A 17,184-nucleotide genomic window follows, 5' to 3' on the forward strand; every position below is an offset into this window, starting at 1 on the left:
CGAAATTTAACATCTCATATAAAATATATAAGAATTATTTAACTTTTAGGAAAGAGATTTCGACAAAGTCACCGAAGCAATCATAACTGCTTTTGAGGTTGGTTATAGATGCGTCGATACGTCTGAATTTTATGAAACAGAAGAATTCATAGGAAGAGCTATCGAAAATGTGACAGAACGTGGTATAGTAGATAGAGAAGAATTGTTTATTATTTCCAAGGTATATATTTATTTGTTGTTGTAAATTCATTATCTCTTCCTCTACGCTAAAGTTTAATTTAAAGAAGAATTAAATAATATAATAGACTGTACACCAACCAAGCTTCATGTCAATGATACTCATGTCATAGAAGTTTTATCATATGAAACTGCATCCATTCTAAATCAGCTTGGTTGTAATTATAAGGATATAGTAAATTTATTTCTTCTGTTAAGTCCCCTTAGCTTAGTTTAGCTAATCACTACACTATCAAGATGTTTTTAGCTTCATGTCTTATATATTTTGTCAAAGAGAATCTAAAACCAAGATACTCTGTCCTCAGCTTTCGACCCGTATACGAGATATAATGTGTTGGGTGGTAGTCCTAAGTGGAGAAATGAGAATAACTCATTTACTCGAGTGACTATTGAGCTTACAACCATCATGTTCAGATCTAGGATTTGTTCCTTTGCCATACTACGCTCTCAAGTAATTAAGAATGTATAATTATGTTCTAATGTTTAAATTTTTACAGTTTGATAGACTTTCGAATCCAGAAGACGTGCTCCCGCAAATACAGGCCTCCTTAAAACGACTGCAGTTAGATTATTTGGATTTATATCTCATTCATTATCCATATAATTTGGTAAGTTTTTTTTTTTTTTAGCTTCACGCTGCATCCCTCCCATATCAGGGTAGCCTGGGAACCTAATGTTAAGACTCTCCTTTCTCATTAAGACACTTTTATTTCCTGTTGAGTGGAGGAATGCAACACTGCGCTTTGCCTTGCGAGGAAATGAAACTATTTAGTATTTCATTTCCTCGAGTGGGAATCGAACCCATAATCTGTCGCGTTTACCATTCGCACCCTTCTACCCCTGCGCCACGACAGTCTTTTTGAAAATTTATATTACATTTAAAAAATCATTTATTTATACTTTTATATCCATTTTATTTATTTCTTTACAGCTAACAATGGAACTTTTTGACATTTTGGCTATTTGGAAGGAAATGGAGAAAGTCAAGTACATGGGATTTGCCAGATCAATAGGAGTGTCAAACTTTAATAGTACACACATAAATTATATTCTAGCCCACAGTGAAGTTCCCCCAGCAGTTAATGAAATTGAAGTAATATTAAAGTTTATAGATTAAAATTTTTCAAGACTAAAATTCTTGGCAATGTGTTTTGTGGTTTTCATTTGATGTTTAAATTACTGTTTGTACTGTTAATTATTATGTTTAAATTATTTCCATTTCTCCTTTCTAGCAACGAAAGGCAAAGCACTACCGCCACCATCTATTAATATGTAACATTTAAGGGTTTAAGGAGAAAAATTAAAAACGACACCTATTCTGTTATCAGGAGATGTGTGAAATAAATAAAAAAATAATTGTTTCAATGGAAATAGGTTAGACTTTGATTTGTTTATTATTGTAGAACAGGGGTCGCCCGGCGTTAAATTCCGCAACTCGACATGCAATGCCTCGAACATTCGATGCAAATTGAGGAACTAGAGTGTCTTAACTCTAGGTTTCCTCTGTCTACCCTGCTTTAGATTTTAGTTGAAACTGATTGATTTACTTATTTCTTTTTTTTTACAGGTCAACCCATCAATTACAAATTTGGACTTAGTAGCATACTGCCAAAAACAGAGGATTGTTGTCATTGCTTATGGACCAAACGCGTTTTCTGTGGCACGACCCTTCACAAACACCTCACTGGAGCCATTCACTAACAGCTCGTTAATTGTTGAACTGGCTGAGAAATATCAGAAGACTTCACATCAAATTATTTTGCGTTACTTGGTAAGATTCTTTTGTGTGCATTCTTTTGTGTGCTATTTCCTACCTAGCAGCTCTCTTTTTTGCAGGAAATATATCTTTTGCCATGCCATATGTGCCAGTTGTTCTTTATCTATACCATAAAATGCTGATCTTACGATATCCATTATTAATGAGAATATAGTTATAGATTTAAATCTTACTAGTGGAGGCCATTGCCTTTAGTAATATTCAGAAATCTTTTGCTGTCAATATACCAGGCGATTATAATGTAGATACTTCTGTAAAATGTTGCTACACAATAAATAATTAAAATTTGAAATTTACCAAATGCTGTTATTTTTGATAAAACTAGAATTTAATCAAAATTACTTTCTTTTTGTATCTGCTACTAAACTTCTTAAATTTGTGTTTATGTTTTAAATTCTTATTTCTTTTTCTGGAGTCTAAGATCTATAAAAATCTGTTTTAAAAGAAGTTTTGATATCAGAGTAATTTTTATGTAGTGACTATAGTTATTGAGTTTAATTATTATTTCAAAATACATTGTTTCAGGTCGACCGATCCATAGTACCGATACCTAAATCTGGTAATAAAGACCATTTGGAAGAAAACATCGATATATTTGATTTTAGTTTATCCCGTGAAGAAGTCTATTTAATTAACGAGTACAATCATAATGCCGGGGTATATACAAATAAAGATGCAATTGAAGTCAGTGAAGCCCTTGTCATGTACTTTTATGGGAAGAGTGTCCAACAAGTATATGATTCTTTGGGTATTCATTAAATATTGATTGTTTAAAAATCTAAACAATTTAATTTAAATTTAAACAATTTGTATAAAATTTAATAGTTAATAATTAATTTTAATAATTTTGATATTAAGTTGCAAATATATGATATGCTTATATTGTCGTCATAATAAAATATTGTTATGCAGCATATGTCAGTCAGATTTATCGTGTACTATTATGAGTCCAATAAATATATAATTTTGTACTGTATTTTTTGTTATTGAAATTTTTATTATTTTAATAATTAATTAAAATTAATACATAAATATATAATGAATTTTAATATTAACTTGTAAAAATATAGTATTTTTAAATTGTCGTCATAATAAAATTTTATTATACAGTCAGTCACACCCTTGTCATGTACTTTTATGGGAAGAGATATTAATGGAGCAGTATTAAATCATGTGAGATTTGCCGATGACCTGGTATTAATGGCCATTAATGACAATCCGTTACAAGAAATGCTGAATCAGCTAGTCAAAGAAAGCAATGCAGTAGGGCTTCAAGTAAACACGACAAAAAATAAATTAATGACTAACAGAAAAAAAAATCCATTGTTGTAAAGAATTAATAAACATATTTAAGTAATAATAAACTTATTTGTTATCAATGTATATATCCTGACTGATATTGCATATATGCATATGCATGCATGCATATATGTAAGTAAAGAGATATTAATGCAATGTTATAGTCGAATTTACGTAAGATCATTGAAAGCATTCAAAATGCTGATACCTATGCTGTGTTTGTGTTCGCTTGTGGTATTTAATGTAAGTACATTTTATATTTTTAAATAAAAAATTTTCAATATCTCGCTAAAGCTTGAGAATCTTGAGAACTACCCGTCTGGAACTCATCAGTTATGGGCGCTCTAAAAGGCGGCACTTGGCAACTTTAGCCAGCCTTCGTTTTCGCCATTGCGCACAGGAAATGACATCTTAGACCACACGGAAAAAGAGAAAGCCCATCTCCTGGGTGCTCTCTTTACCTCGAACTCGACTTTGGATGTCCAAGGAACAACGCTGCCGTCCATTCCGAGGTGCCATAACTCAATGCTCCTGGTCCTGAGCTGACACTAGTGCAAATCCACTAAGGTCTTTCTGAATTGCTTAAAAAATTGCTGAGGTGCTCGGTCTTAATGACAATTCAAAATTTTAATTAGGAAAAATTTAGACATGTTTTATTTAGTATTTAAATTATATGGATATTTGTGATTATTTTTAGTATGTAAATGAGAAAAGCACAGTATAGTGTCTGATCGTAGACGCTACGACTGTGAGTTCAATTCTCATCCAGGGTAAGGTCTTATTTTCATTTCCTCACTCTGGTAACGTGGAAATAGCATGGCGTTGAGTTACGCCACAATTAAGCGATGTAGTGGAACTTCTGCATCTTAACACAAGGTTCCCTAAGTCTACCCCGCTGCATGAAGGATATAGCGTTAAATAAATAATTAATTTTGTTAAAGGTTGAAACAGAAGCAACGTTTTCGCCGAGCTTGCTTCTTAATGACGGAAATGAAATGCCATTTATCGGCTTGGGCACGTTCTTTCCAGTAAGTTCGTTAAATTTTAATTATATAAATTAATTTAAGTTAATTAACAGAAATTGTCGTCATAAATTTACAGGATCATTTTTAATACTAATTTTGTATAATAAATTGTGATTTATTACAATTAAAAAGAAATCAGTCACTTTATTTTTGTGAATGCGTATTCGACCTGTTCCGTATTTGGGGAAAATAAGCTTAAAATTTTAAAAACATGTCTATACTTCAAGTGTTCCACTTTAGTCAATTTCATACAAAGATATCTTCTTCACTGCATCAACTTGAAAGCAGATATTTTCTTCTTCTGTACTTCAATGGATCCAGTAGACATGGATATTTGATATTAATTTAAGTTTGATAGCTACAATAAATCTTGAGATAAACGAACAAACAAACGGACAACAAAGTTTTCTATAAGGATTCTGTTTTTTTCTTTTGAGTACGGAACCCTAAAAGTATGTGAAACGTATGTATGTATATTATAAAAAAATCTAAAAGTTTCATATAACTTTTAGGCGAAAGAATTTGATCTAGTTACTGAAGCAGTAATCACAGCTTTCGAAGTTGGTTATAGAAGTGTCGACACATCAGCATTCTATAAAACGGAGGAGTTTATTGGAAGGGCTATCAAGAATGTAACTGAACGCGGTATTGTGATGAGAGAGGAACTATTCATCACGTCGAAAGTAAGCGTCATTGTAAATATTTCAAATGTTGTCTATATTTCGTATATTGTTGTTGTTTTTGACTTGGGAACCTAATGTTAAGGCACCCCGTTCCTATTAAGACACTTCCGTTCCCCAATATCCGCTGGATTCTGTAGGCATTGTAAATGTTATTTGTTGTCAGTTTATTATCAATTAAAAGCGTGAATCGCCCACCGAGGCGTCCGTACCAATTTCAGGATTGTAGGCTAGCGAAGTACACCTAATAAAAGTTGACAAACTTACGTGTGCGGCCATATGTACTTACTCATTTTGTGTGAAATTACAAATATAAGTTTGTCATGATTAAAAAAGTAATGATCTTTTGATTTAGATTTTTACCTTTATTTGTATTGTAGGTCCACAGTAAATATCATATAGCTTTTGATTACGCAACGAATTTCATAGAAAATACAGCAAAATCGATATATTTTGATAGAAGGGATCATATACTTAAATATATGATATTAACCTCCTTACTCTCCTCCTTACCTCGACGCGATCTGGAGATAAATGGTCTTGACAGACAGACAAAAGGACAACAAAATGATACTATAAGGGTTCCGTTTTTACCTTTTGAGGTAAAGAACCCTAAAAATAACTAATATAACCAAATACTTACAGTTCGACAGGCTTATGAATCCAGAAGAAGTAACAACGGAAATACAAGCTTCTTTAAAGCGATTGCAATTGGATTATTTGGATCTATATCTTATTCACACCCCTTTAAATAAGGTAAAAATATTTTGCGTTAACATAGTTTAAAGTGTTTCAAGTCATTTATTTATTTAACCTAACTACTTATTTTATCAGCTTCAGGCAGTTAGAGGGAACCTACTGTTAAGGCACTCCATTCCCCACTTTCTGCCAAATTTTTCGAGCAATTGCCTGGTGAGTGGTGTTGGTGGATATTAATAAACAATAATTCATTCCCGCGAGTGGAGATCGAACCCTCAACCATCACGTTACAGTCACTCTCTCGTGCACCTGCGTCACGACGATCTCACCTTACTACTTATTAATTAATAACTTGTTAGTTTACAGGAAAAAATTATGACATACTGGCAATTTGGAATGAAATGGAGAAAATCAAGCAAATGGGACTCACGAGATCAATAGGCGTATCAAACTTTAATAGTTCACATATAAATTATATTCTAGCACATGGTACTCTACCACCGGCTGTTAATGAAATTGAGGTTAGGTTGAAGTCATTTGTTTAAAAAAAATCAGCCTTAAGCATTCCCCAATGCCTATCAAATACCCGACACAGTGTGTGTTGATTGGCGTAACTTAACGCCGTGCTTTGTCTTGTTATTAAAGCAAGGAAATGAAAAGATAATTATATCTCTGAATGACAATCAATGCTGTCGATGTCAGCTTATATATTGTACGATATGTTTTTACTATAACTAACTGTCCCCCCCCCCCAAAAAAAAAGGGGCGTATTGCATAGTAATATTAAATTTAAGTATTGAGATGTATTCGTTGTTAATGTTACTGTTATATTAATTTTAAGCAAGTTAGAGCTTTTTTTTATTGAAGGATGCCTTTTGTGATGTTTTATTTTTACTCCATATATTAACTCATCCCCTTTACCTTATATGGGTTCCTATAAGGGTCCCTATAAGGGTAGAAGGGATGAGTTGATATAACTTTTTTTAACTTTTTTTTTTATTTTTACAGGTAAATCCATCAGTTGCCAATTTGGATCTAGTAGCATACTGCCAGAAGGAAGGTATAGCTGTTATTGCTTATGGACCACATGGATACACTGTACCAAGACCTTTTACCAACAATTCTCTAGAACCATATTTTAATAGCACATTAATTGTTAAGCTAGCTGAAAAATATGATAAAACTCCAAATCAAATTGTTTTACGCTATTTGGTAAGATTTTTAAATAGTTGGGGCATGTCGAACGAATGAGTGATGAAAGAATGGTCAAAAAATATTTATGAAGGAAAAGTAAGCAGTAAGGGAGTTAGGAGAAGACCTCGATTGACCTTCGAAAACGAGTGGGAGTGCATATGAGAAGAGATTGATGACAGTCGACGAGGCGAAGATTATTTGGAAATTTTATTAAACATCAATACCTATATTATAAATTCGAAAGTAACTCTGTCTGTCTGTCTTTTACGCAATAAGGGCCAAACTGCTAATTTAATTGTGATAAAATCTCGGGATGAACATAGGATACTTTTTTTATAATATTTATTAATTTGACATGCAATTTATTCCGCCATGTTAATAACAACCGTCGCTTAGCGACCGTTGCTAAGCAACGATTTGCAAAGTTTGATGTTAGAAAACGTCACCCAAAATGAGCTTGCTTAACGCATCTCTCTATTGAAAACTGAAAATAATTTCATAAATATATTTAATAAATATTCGGACAGTTCAAGCGGGCGAATCCGCTCGAGTCCATTAGTTTAAACATATTAAATATCATTGTTTCAGATCGACCGCAACATAATAGCGATACCTAAGTCTGGCAACAAGGAACACATTAAAGATAATTTTGATTTATTTAATTTTTCTTTAACTCGTGAAGAAGTCCGTTTAATAAACGAGTACAATACAGGCGTTCATGTATTCCAGTATGATTTAGAAGCCGGCAATAATTTTGTTATGTACTACTACGGTATAACTTATAAACAATTATATGAAAATCTGGGAATAAACACTAGTTAATAATAAAATAAATATAAATAAATATTTATTAGTGCCTACAAGATGAATATTCTTTAAAAATAAATTAAAAAATAAACTGACTTCAAAACGATACTTTCATATACAACAACTTGTAGAAAAGATTGTTAATTTCATCAAAATAAAGAAAATTAAAAAAATAATAAGTGAATTTATTAATGCTTATCTATTAACTATTAAAGAACCGTTATCAAATTCAAGATATTTTTCATTTATTCATTCAGAGATTGTATTTTTATTTTACTCCCCACTCCATTCCCCACTCTCTGCCGAATTCTAAAGGCATTGCGTGTTGGGTGGCAGTACTCAACGCCGCGCTTTGCCTCGACACTAGAACGAAGAAATGAAAATATAACCTGAAATAAATATTTCACTTCCTCGAGTGGGGATCGAACCCACAACCGTCGCGTTACAGCACACCCTTGTGCCGCTGCGCCACGACTGCCTCTGAAACATTTATCATCTTCATTATCTTCGCTCTAATTCGCTTCCACCCCTCAACTCTTAATACCTATAGAATTCGGCGGAGAGTGAAGAACAGAAGTGTCTCAATGAGAACGGAATGTCTTAACACTCCGTCCGATCCGTTTACGGTCAAAAGGTGGTACTCCTGCGCCACGACTGGCCTCACTCTTCAATTTTCTTCACTTTCAAGTAATTTAAATGATATTTTCTACAATTCTAGTGTCTAGAGTTTGTGCCTATACTATTTATATTATGTAAAATCCGCTATTTTTATTGTCTGTGTGTCCAAAATGTATATATTTTAACTTTTGTTCAGTGTTTATTAATTAAGAAGATAACAATGATAAATTAATTCGAACTTATTTTAAGGTAATTATAATTATAGTATTTAAAACGAAAATTATAATATAATTATGTCAATGAAGTGTGAAATGTATTAATTAATACTATCTCTTTAAAAAAAAAAAAAAAAAGAAGTTTTATAATTAATTGGAATAATTGAATATTGTGAATATACAGCACGTACTTTATTTCAAAGAAAACAGAATTTCAAGACACTCCATTCTCCACTTTCCGCTCGTTGTGTTTAAAATCAGACGCTATTTCGCTGCACGATGGCTCCTTTCATGAATTTTGATGTTCATGAATTATTTATCTTACTTAGTAGAGAGCAACCTAACTAAATCGATGAAATAAATTCTAGATGTAAGCTGATAATAGTTCATAGATCACACAGCAATAAATGTAACCAGGCCGGCGTGGCCAGTCGTGGCGTAGGGGTACAAGCGTGTGAATTAAAATACACAAGTTATGGGTTCGATTCCCAATCGAAGAAATGAAATATTTAATAATAATAAATAAAAATGTTTATTTCCACAAAAGAAAGTCACTACTTAAACAACAAAGCGTTACATGAGAGAGGCTTGTACAAGTTACACAGTATAAAATGGTTCTCTACCATCTAAGTTAGGAACAAACCTGTATTTTAGGGGGGAAAATATTTTAATATTCTTCCCTTTAGTGTCAAGGCAAAGTGCGGCCGCCGCTCAACCAACTAACCGCCGCAATATCTTGAAAAATTCGGCAATAAGCTAGGAGCTTAGTGTCTTAACACTATGCTCCCTTGGCTTACCCTAAGTAACGTGCAGTTTTTTTCGTCTTCACAACTTTATTATCTCTAATATTATCCTCAAAACTCTTCTTCTTCTTCTTCCTCCTGGCATTAATCCCGGCTATTGCCAGGGTCTGCCCTCCTACTCAACCTACTCCACTTTGCACGGTCCTTTGCGTCCTCGGTGGTTAGACCATTGGCTCTCATGTCCTGCATCACGACATCCAGCCAGCGCTTCCTTGGGCGTCCAGGAGGTCTCACTCCAGGAACTGATATAGCAAGGCATTTGCATCCGACATAGTTCTTAGGCCGGCGCGTAACGTGGCCAAACCATCTCAGACGACGCTCTTGGAGCTTATCCGCTACGTCACGGACCCCAAGACTACCTCGAATGAATGTGTTGCGTATGCGGTCAGACCGCGTTACGCCGCACATCCACCTCAGCATCTTCATTTTCGTGACGTGAAGCTCCTGAGTGTGCCGAGACAGTGCCGGCCAACATTCGCTGCCGTATAAAAGAACCGGTCGGATGATGCTCTTGTATATCAGCCCCTTGAGCTTGGGCGGTATTCTGCGGTCGCAGACCACACCAGTGACCTCCCGCCATTTGGCCCAGGCAGCGCTTATCCGCCCTTGGACATCGTGATCGATGCCTCCAGACTCGTGCATAACGGATCCAAGGTACCTGAACTTCTCCGACTTAACGGCTGGCTCAGGACCTATAAGGATGGTGCTCGAGTCCCGGCTCCCGCAGGCCATGTACTCTGTCTTCGACACATTTAGTTTAAGACCGCCGTTCTCAAGCGTACCCTTCCAGAGGTTCACTTTACGCTCCAGCGTCAGTCGGTTCTCGGCAATAAGTGCTATGTCGTCGGCATACATCATCAGCCATGGAGGCTGGTCCTGGATGTGAGCCGAGACAGTATCGAGCACTACATTGAATAAGAACGGACTAAGAGCCGAGCCCTGGTGAACCCCCACTGTAATCGGGAAGGGTCTAGTGTCACCAACAGCAGTCCTAACCATAGAAGCGGACTCGTGGTACATGTCTCTGATAATCTCAATATAGGCCTCAGGGATCCCTTTGGATCGCAAAGCCCACCAGATACACTGACGAGGCACACAGTCAAAGGCCTTCTGCAGATCTAAAAAGGCCACATGCAGAGCTCTCCTTTTTTCTCTGTATGCCTCCATCAAAGTTCTGAGGGCGAAAATGGCGTCCATGGTGCCCGATCCTGGCTGAAATCCATATTGAGACTCAGAGATAGTACTCTCTCGGCGGAGCCTGAGGTCGATCATGCGCTCGAAGAGCTTCATGGTTTGACTCATAAGCTTAATGCCCCTATAACTACCACAATCTTGAACACTGCCCCTTCCTTTGTAAATAGGGGTAATAAAGCTAAGCCGGCATCTTACCAGTGTTCAAGATATGGTTAAAAAGGTCAGTAAGCATGAGCACACCAAGAGAGCCCAACGATTTCCACGCTTCGATCGGAATGTCGTCAGGTCCCACCGCTTTTCCGTTCTTCATGCGTCGAAGGCAATTACGTGTTTCGTTAAGGGTTATTGGGGCAATAAGTCCGAGGTTAGGTGGTGGGTCGTGATGAAGACTGCATGGGTGCTGAGTATTCAGCAACTCCTGGAAGTAGCTTCTCCACCTCTCCTTCACAGAGGCATGACTACAGAGCAGCGTGCCCTGGGAATCTTTGACGCAAAGACATTTTGCGATATCTTGCGTCACTTTATCCCGGGAACGTGCCAGTTTGTAAATGAGCTTCTGCCCCTCCACAGTTTCAAGTTTATCATACAATGGTGACAAACTCTCACTGCGGGCTCTGGCTACAGCTCTTTTACAGGCACGTTTAGCTACTGTGTTCTCCAGTCTGTCTTCAGGAAAGTTGAATTCCTGCCACTTCTTAAAGGCAGCCTTCTGTTCACGAGTCACCTCCTGCACCTCGTCATTCCACCACCATGTCTCCTTGTCGATGACACGTCCTCCCCTAGAAGGGCCAAGAACTCGCCTGCCCGCCGCAATGATTGCCGACTGAGCCCGATCCCAAGCATCCTGAGCAGTCTCGGCGTTAGTCGAAAGATCGTGACTTTTCACCTCTGCCAGGAAGTCGGTCTGCATCGGTCCATTCAGCAACCACCACTTGATCCGAGGCCTACGTTTCTCGGCTACTTTCTTCTTCGGAGTGACGTTAAAGACAAGAAGACGATGTTGGGCCGTTAGGCTTTCGCCTGGAATGACCTTACAGTTAGTTACCCTGCCCATATGACACCGTCTGGTCAATAAGTAATCTATTTGAGTTGAGTGGGACCCGCTCTTATACGTGATAAGGTGCTGAGAATTCTTTTGGAAGAACGTATTCACGACGGCCAGATCAGACGCAATACAGGTTCAGAATGTTTTCTCCCTCTGCATTGCGAAGACCGTGCCCAAAACCTCCGTGAACACGTTCATACGGCTCAGCAGCCTTACCAACGTGACCGTTCAAGTCCCCCCCAACTAAGACCACTTCGGTAGACGGCACAGCAAGTAGCACCTCTTCATACTGCTCCCAGAATGTCTCCTTTTCGGCCGCGCTACATCCCGCCTGGGGAGCATAGGCACTGATTAAGTTTGTGATAACGCCCTTAATCAGTACCCTCACTCGCATCAAGCGGTCGGAGCGACGGTCAACTTCAAGGAGCCCATTCTGTAGCTCTTCAGATAGCACTACCGCTACACCGTTTCTACCCGAAGGTGACCCAGTGTATATAAGCCGGTAACCCTGTCCGATGTTACGGGACTTATTGCCCTTCCAGCGAGTTTCCTGGAGGAAAGCACACTGGACCCGACGTCTCATGAGTACATCTGCGAGTTGTAGTCCGGTTAGAGAGCCAATATTCCACGTTGCAAAGCGGAGTTTCCTTCTGGGTACTTGCGTCTTTAACCGTGCCCGTACTTGACACGGTAGCCCTTGCCCACTTGTCGCAGGTGTAGGGCGATGTGCCTGCGCGTCGTTTCGCGGCGACGCCCTAGCCGTACCCAGTCTGTTGTTGGTTCGTTCCATAATGTGGCTGTTTGTGGTTTTCGTGGAGCGACTGCCGTCTGACCTCCAAAAACCCCTTTGTGGGGAAAAACCGAAGGGAGAGGAAAATAGAGGTGGGTAGGATAGGTAAAGGAGGGAGCTGGAGAAAGGAGGAGGAGGGGGGGAGGGAGGACACCATTCTAACGGACTGGATGAGGATATAAGAGTGGCGGCTCGAGGATCCGGGGACGCGTACCCGTATGCCCACAAACCAATATCGGACAGACATTGTTCTAGACACCCTCTGGATCAAATAGGATAATATTATCCTCAAAACTGCTCTAACGAAATTGCAGCACCAATATAATAGTTAATTATTTTACCACTTCTGAGCGATAATAAGTATATATTAACTTATATGTAAATTAATTTACATTTTAAGTATATTTTTACTTTTAAAAATAAGTCCCATCGTCAAGGCCGTACAAAATGTTCATACTTATGTTGAGTTCTATAGCAGTACTGAGTGTAAGTTTTAATATTTATTTTTAATATATGTGCTTCCAGTTAAAATTAGTAAACTAAAAATATAAACACAGAACTAGCAAAAGATAATAAAATATATTATTTTTATTTTTTAGTTATTTTAAAATACTCTCTTTAATTTTTTTATAAACTGACAATTTCATTTTTAGGCCGAAATTTCAGCAAGTTTATTGCCAGTAAGGTTTTTAAATGATGGTAACACAATGCCACTTATAGGATTTGGAACAATGTTTCCAGTAAGTTTTTAATTTTTTGAACGTTCCATTTAATTGTTTAGTTTTTTTAACTTCACGCTGTATCCCGCATATAGAAAGAGTACCAAGGGGCTCTAGCGTTAAGGCAATAGTTTCCCCACTTTCCACCTAAGGTCTTCGCTATCCTTTGTCTTCTTACCAGAGTGGGGAAATGAACGAACCCACGTCTGTCTTGTTAATATACCAACTACAAGAAGAGACGTTGCAAGTCTTAGCAGCCATCTAAAAAAATCATCAAGTAAAAAAAAAAAGTTTTATAAGTAAAAATTAAAATTAAATATAACAGCTTCATCCTGTATCCCGCACATGGCAGGATAAGCATAAGGAACCTAGCGTTGAATGGCGGAACCTCAACGCCGCGCTTGGTCTCAACCTCAGAGCGAAGAATTGAAAATATTAATTTAAATAAATATTTTATTTTCTCGGAGATCGAACCCACAATCAGTTACGTTTACACTCACACTTGTGCATCACTAGTTCTAGTTGTATAAGTAAGAAACATGAAATTTCCATTATTTTTTAGAAAAGAGAATTTGATTTAGCAACAGATTCCATAATAACCGCCATAGAAGTAGGTTATAGAAGCATCGACACAGCACCATTTTACCAAACAGAGACATTCGTTGGTAATGCTATTCAAAATGTGACAGCTCGTGGTATTGTTGCGAGGGAAGAGTTATTCATCATCTCCAAGGTAAATCTGGTTATTTTCTTTTCTTTTTTGTAGGGTACTTGGGGTAGAGGGAACCTGGAGTCGGGTGGGTTCGCCTTTTTCCATTGTATTCTCGAGGCATTGCCTGTTGAGTAGCGGAACCCAACGCTTCGCTTTGCCATATATAACCAGAGCCAGAAAAATATTAAATATCTAATAAAATATTGAATATTGCCATCGCGGTAATGCACCCGAGTGGGAATGGAACCTACAACCGTTGCGTTTACAGTTTGTGTGCCTGTGTTACGAAGCCCATTTTTTATTTATTTTATATTAGTTCATCCTGGTATCCCTCATGCGTAGTATGTCATCCGTATTCCGTCATATGTCATCCGTCCACCAAACAAAATATATGCAAGTTGCTTTTTTTCAAGTTTGGCAGACTTCGAAATCCAGAAGACGTGCTGACGGAATTACAGGCTTCTTTAGATCGCTTGCAGTTGGATTACGTGGACCTCTATCTTATACGATCCCCGGCTAATGTAGTAAGTATATATTTATGTATATTCTATATTTATTATTTTGAAATGATTTAAAAACTGAAATCAGCTTCACGCTGCATCCCGCACAGTGCAGGGTAGGATGAGGAAATTTAGTGTTCGGACCTCCGTTCTCCAATTTCCGTTGACTTTTTGAGGCATTGCGTGTTGAGTGGTGAAACTCAACACCGGGTATTTGCCTTGGTTCTATAGTGAAGAATTGAAATATTAATAAATAATAGTTCATTTTCTCGAGTTGGGATCGAACCCACACCTTGCGTTACAGTCACATTCATTCCAGCGCCACGAGGGCCTTTGAAAATATTTATTGTATTTTTTAATTGATTATTTATCTTTCTTTTAGTTAACTAATAAAGTTTTCGACATACTGGCAATTTGGAAGGAAATGGAAAAAGTTAAAAACATGGGATTGGCGAGATCGATAGGCGTGACCAATTTTAATAGTTCACATATTAACCTTATTCTGGCTCACAGTGCTGTGCGCCCAGCAGTAAATGAAATTGAGGTAAATGACTATAGATTTTCAATAAATTTGAATAATTTATGAAGATTTTTAAATATTATCATTTTTTTTCTAGATTAAACATTGTTATTGTTATTGTTATATATTTTTGGCTTTACCTTGTCCAGGCTAGGGAGAGTGGCCAAATGCTAAGACTTTCCACGCTATTTTCAAAACATTTCGTGTTGAATGACGGAGTTCTACGCTGTAGTTTATTTTAATAAATTCGTCGCGCATGTGTGTGTGCTTGTAAAGGTGACGGTTGTGGGTTCGATTCCCACTCGGAGGAATGAATTAATATTTTCATATTCACGTTCAGATAACAAGGCAAAGCGCGGCGTTGAGTTTCGCCTCAAAAATTCGGCAGAAAATGGGCATTGGAGTGTCTTAACACTTGGTCCTTAATCATTGTACAGGTGAATCCATCACGTGCAAATTTGGCTCTGGTCGCATATTGTCAGCAAGAAAATATCGAGATTCTTTCTATGGGACCACATGGATTTGCCGTTCCGAGACCCTTCAAGAACTTCACGCTGGAACCTCAGTTTAATAATTCACTACTTGTAAATTTGGCCAAGAAATATCGTAAGACCCCAAATCAAATCGTTCTACGTTATTTGGTAAGATTAAAATTATTTTCATTTAACAGAAGTATTTATTCTGCAATTAAAAAACAATTAAAAATTTATCTTACTAAATTTGAATTGGATCTCTTGGAAATCCAGTTCAAATTCGGCTATTTTCAAATTTTAGGATATTTTCTAAAAAGTATTTAAGAGAATTAAGCTAACTTATCGTTTACACGTTAACGTATACAACGTACACAGCAGGGTAGGCAGAGAGAACCTAGTGTTAAGACAATTCGTTCCCCACTTTTCGCCGAATACTGGAATCATTGCGTATTTAGTAGCGGAACTCAACGCTGCACTGTGCCTCGATACCAGATCGAAAAAATGAAAATATAAATTTAAATAAATATTTCACTTCCTCCAATGGGGATAGAACCCAAAACCAGTCGCATTTAAAGTCACACTGTGCCAAGCTGGCCTCATGGATTTCCATTATTGTTTCAGATCGATCGAAAAACAACGCCAATACCGAAATCTAGCAACAAAATGCATATAAAAGAGAACTATGACATTTTTAACTTTAGCTTATCCCGTGAAGACGTTTTGCTAATCAACGAGTTTGATGAAAATATCGGTGTTTATAGCTTTAATAGAGAAACGGCTGAAGCATTTATTATGGACTATTATGGAATAACTGTGGAGCAGTTATATAATTCTTTTGGAATTGATAATTAATTCAATTACTTACCATATAAAATTAACTATTTTGTAAATTTTTCAAGGAAAATTGTATTTTTATACTATTTAACTTCAATAAATTGTATTCTTGTATTTTTAATAACTCTTGGCATAAAAAAAATCTTTTAAGTAAACATCATTATATATGTCGGAGCAGGGGGGTAATAGGCATAAAAAATAAACGAGTAGAACCTCCGACCATGTCCTGGCCTTTGGTTCCACTCGTATGTGAACACATAGCACATGTACGAATACTTTTAGCAAGGTAATTTTGACATAAATAGTGAAGTGAACAAATAAATAAATGTTGAGTAAATAAATAAACCAAATAACAACTGAAAGCTTAACTGAACGATTTTAAAGTAAACCAATTATGAAGGGCTATAATTGTAAGTGTAATAAATAACAATATTGTACTTACTCTTTAAATGATGTGTGAAGCTCGGAGCAGTGCCGTGGACTTGTGACCACAATTGTAGGCTTCAGGGGCCCCTTTACAGTAACTAACGCTCGCCTTTCACTGCTCCAGCCTAGTATAGCTACAAATAGGTCTTAACGACATTCGTAACTATAATAATAATTGATTAACTAAATAATTAATTATCCGAATAGTCGAGGTTATGTGGCAGAGCGCGAGTAGCGCATCTGACCACACCAGAGCCTCAACTCCAAGTAGATAATTATAAATAAGTCTTAACTACATTTATAATTAAGATGGACGAGGTTAGCCAGCGGTGGAGCACAAGTAGCGCTCCGAGCCGTGGTAGAGCCTCGACCCAGCGTACAATGCCCGTGCGGCCCTTTATATAACGTTGACTATGAGTCATTCTATGGTAAACGATGACGCGCCTAAAGTGGCGTGATCGGTAGGTGACAAATACAAAACTATTAATTTATTATTTAATATTCACAGTATTTATTCACTCTTATTTTATTTCTAAGTTCAATGTAATATTTAAAAACATAATTAAACTCATAATAATGGCATAAAATAGTAGAATTCAAAGTAACTACATTACAAT

Source organism: Heliconius melpomene, chromosome 2 (genome assembly GCF_056956725.1).
Source record: "Heliconius melpomene rosina isolate 202511_hmr_F chromosome 2, ASM5695672v1, whole genome shotgun sequence".
Classification (NCBI taxonomy): Eukaryota; Metazoa; Arthropoda; class Insecta; order Lepidoptera; family Nymphalidae; genus Heliconius; species Heliconius melpomene.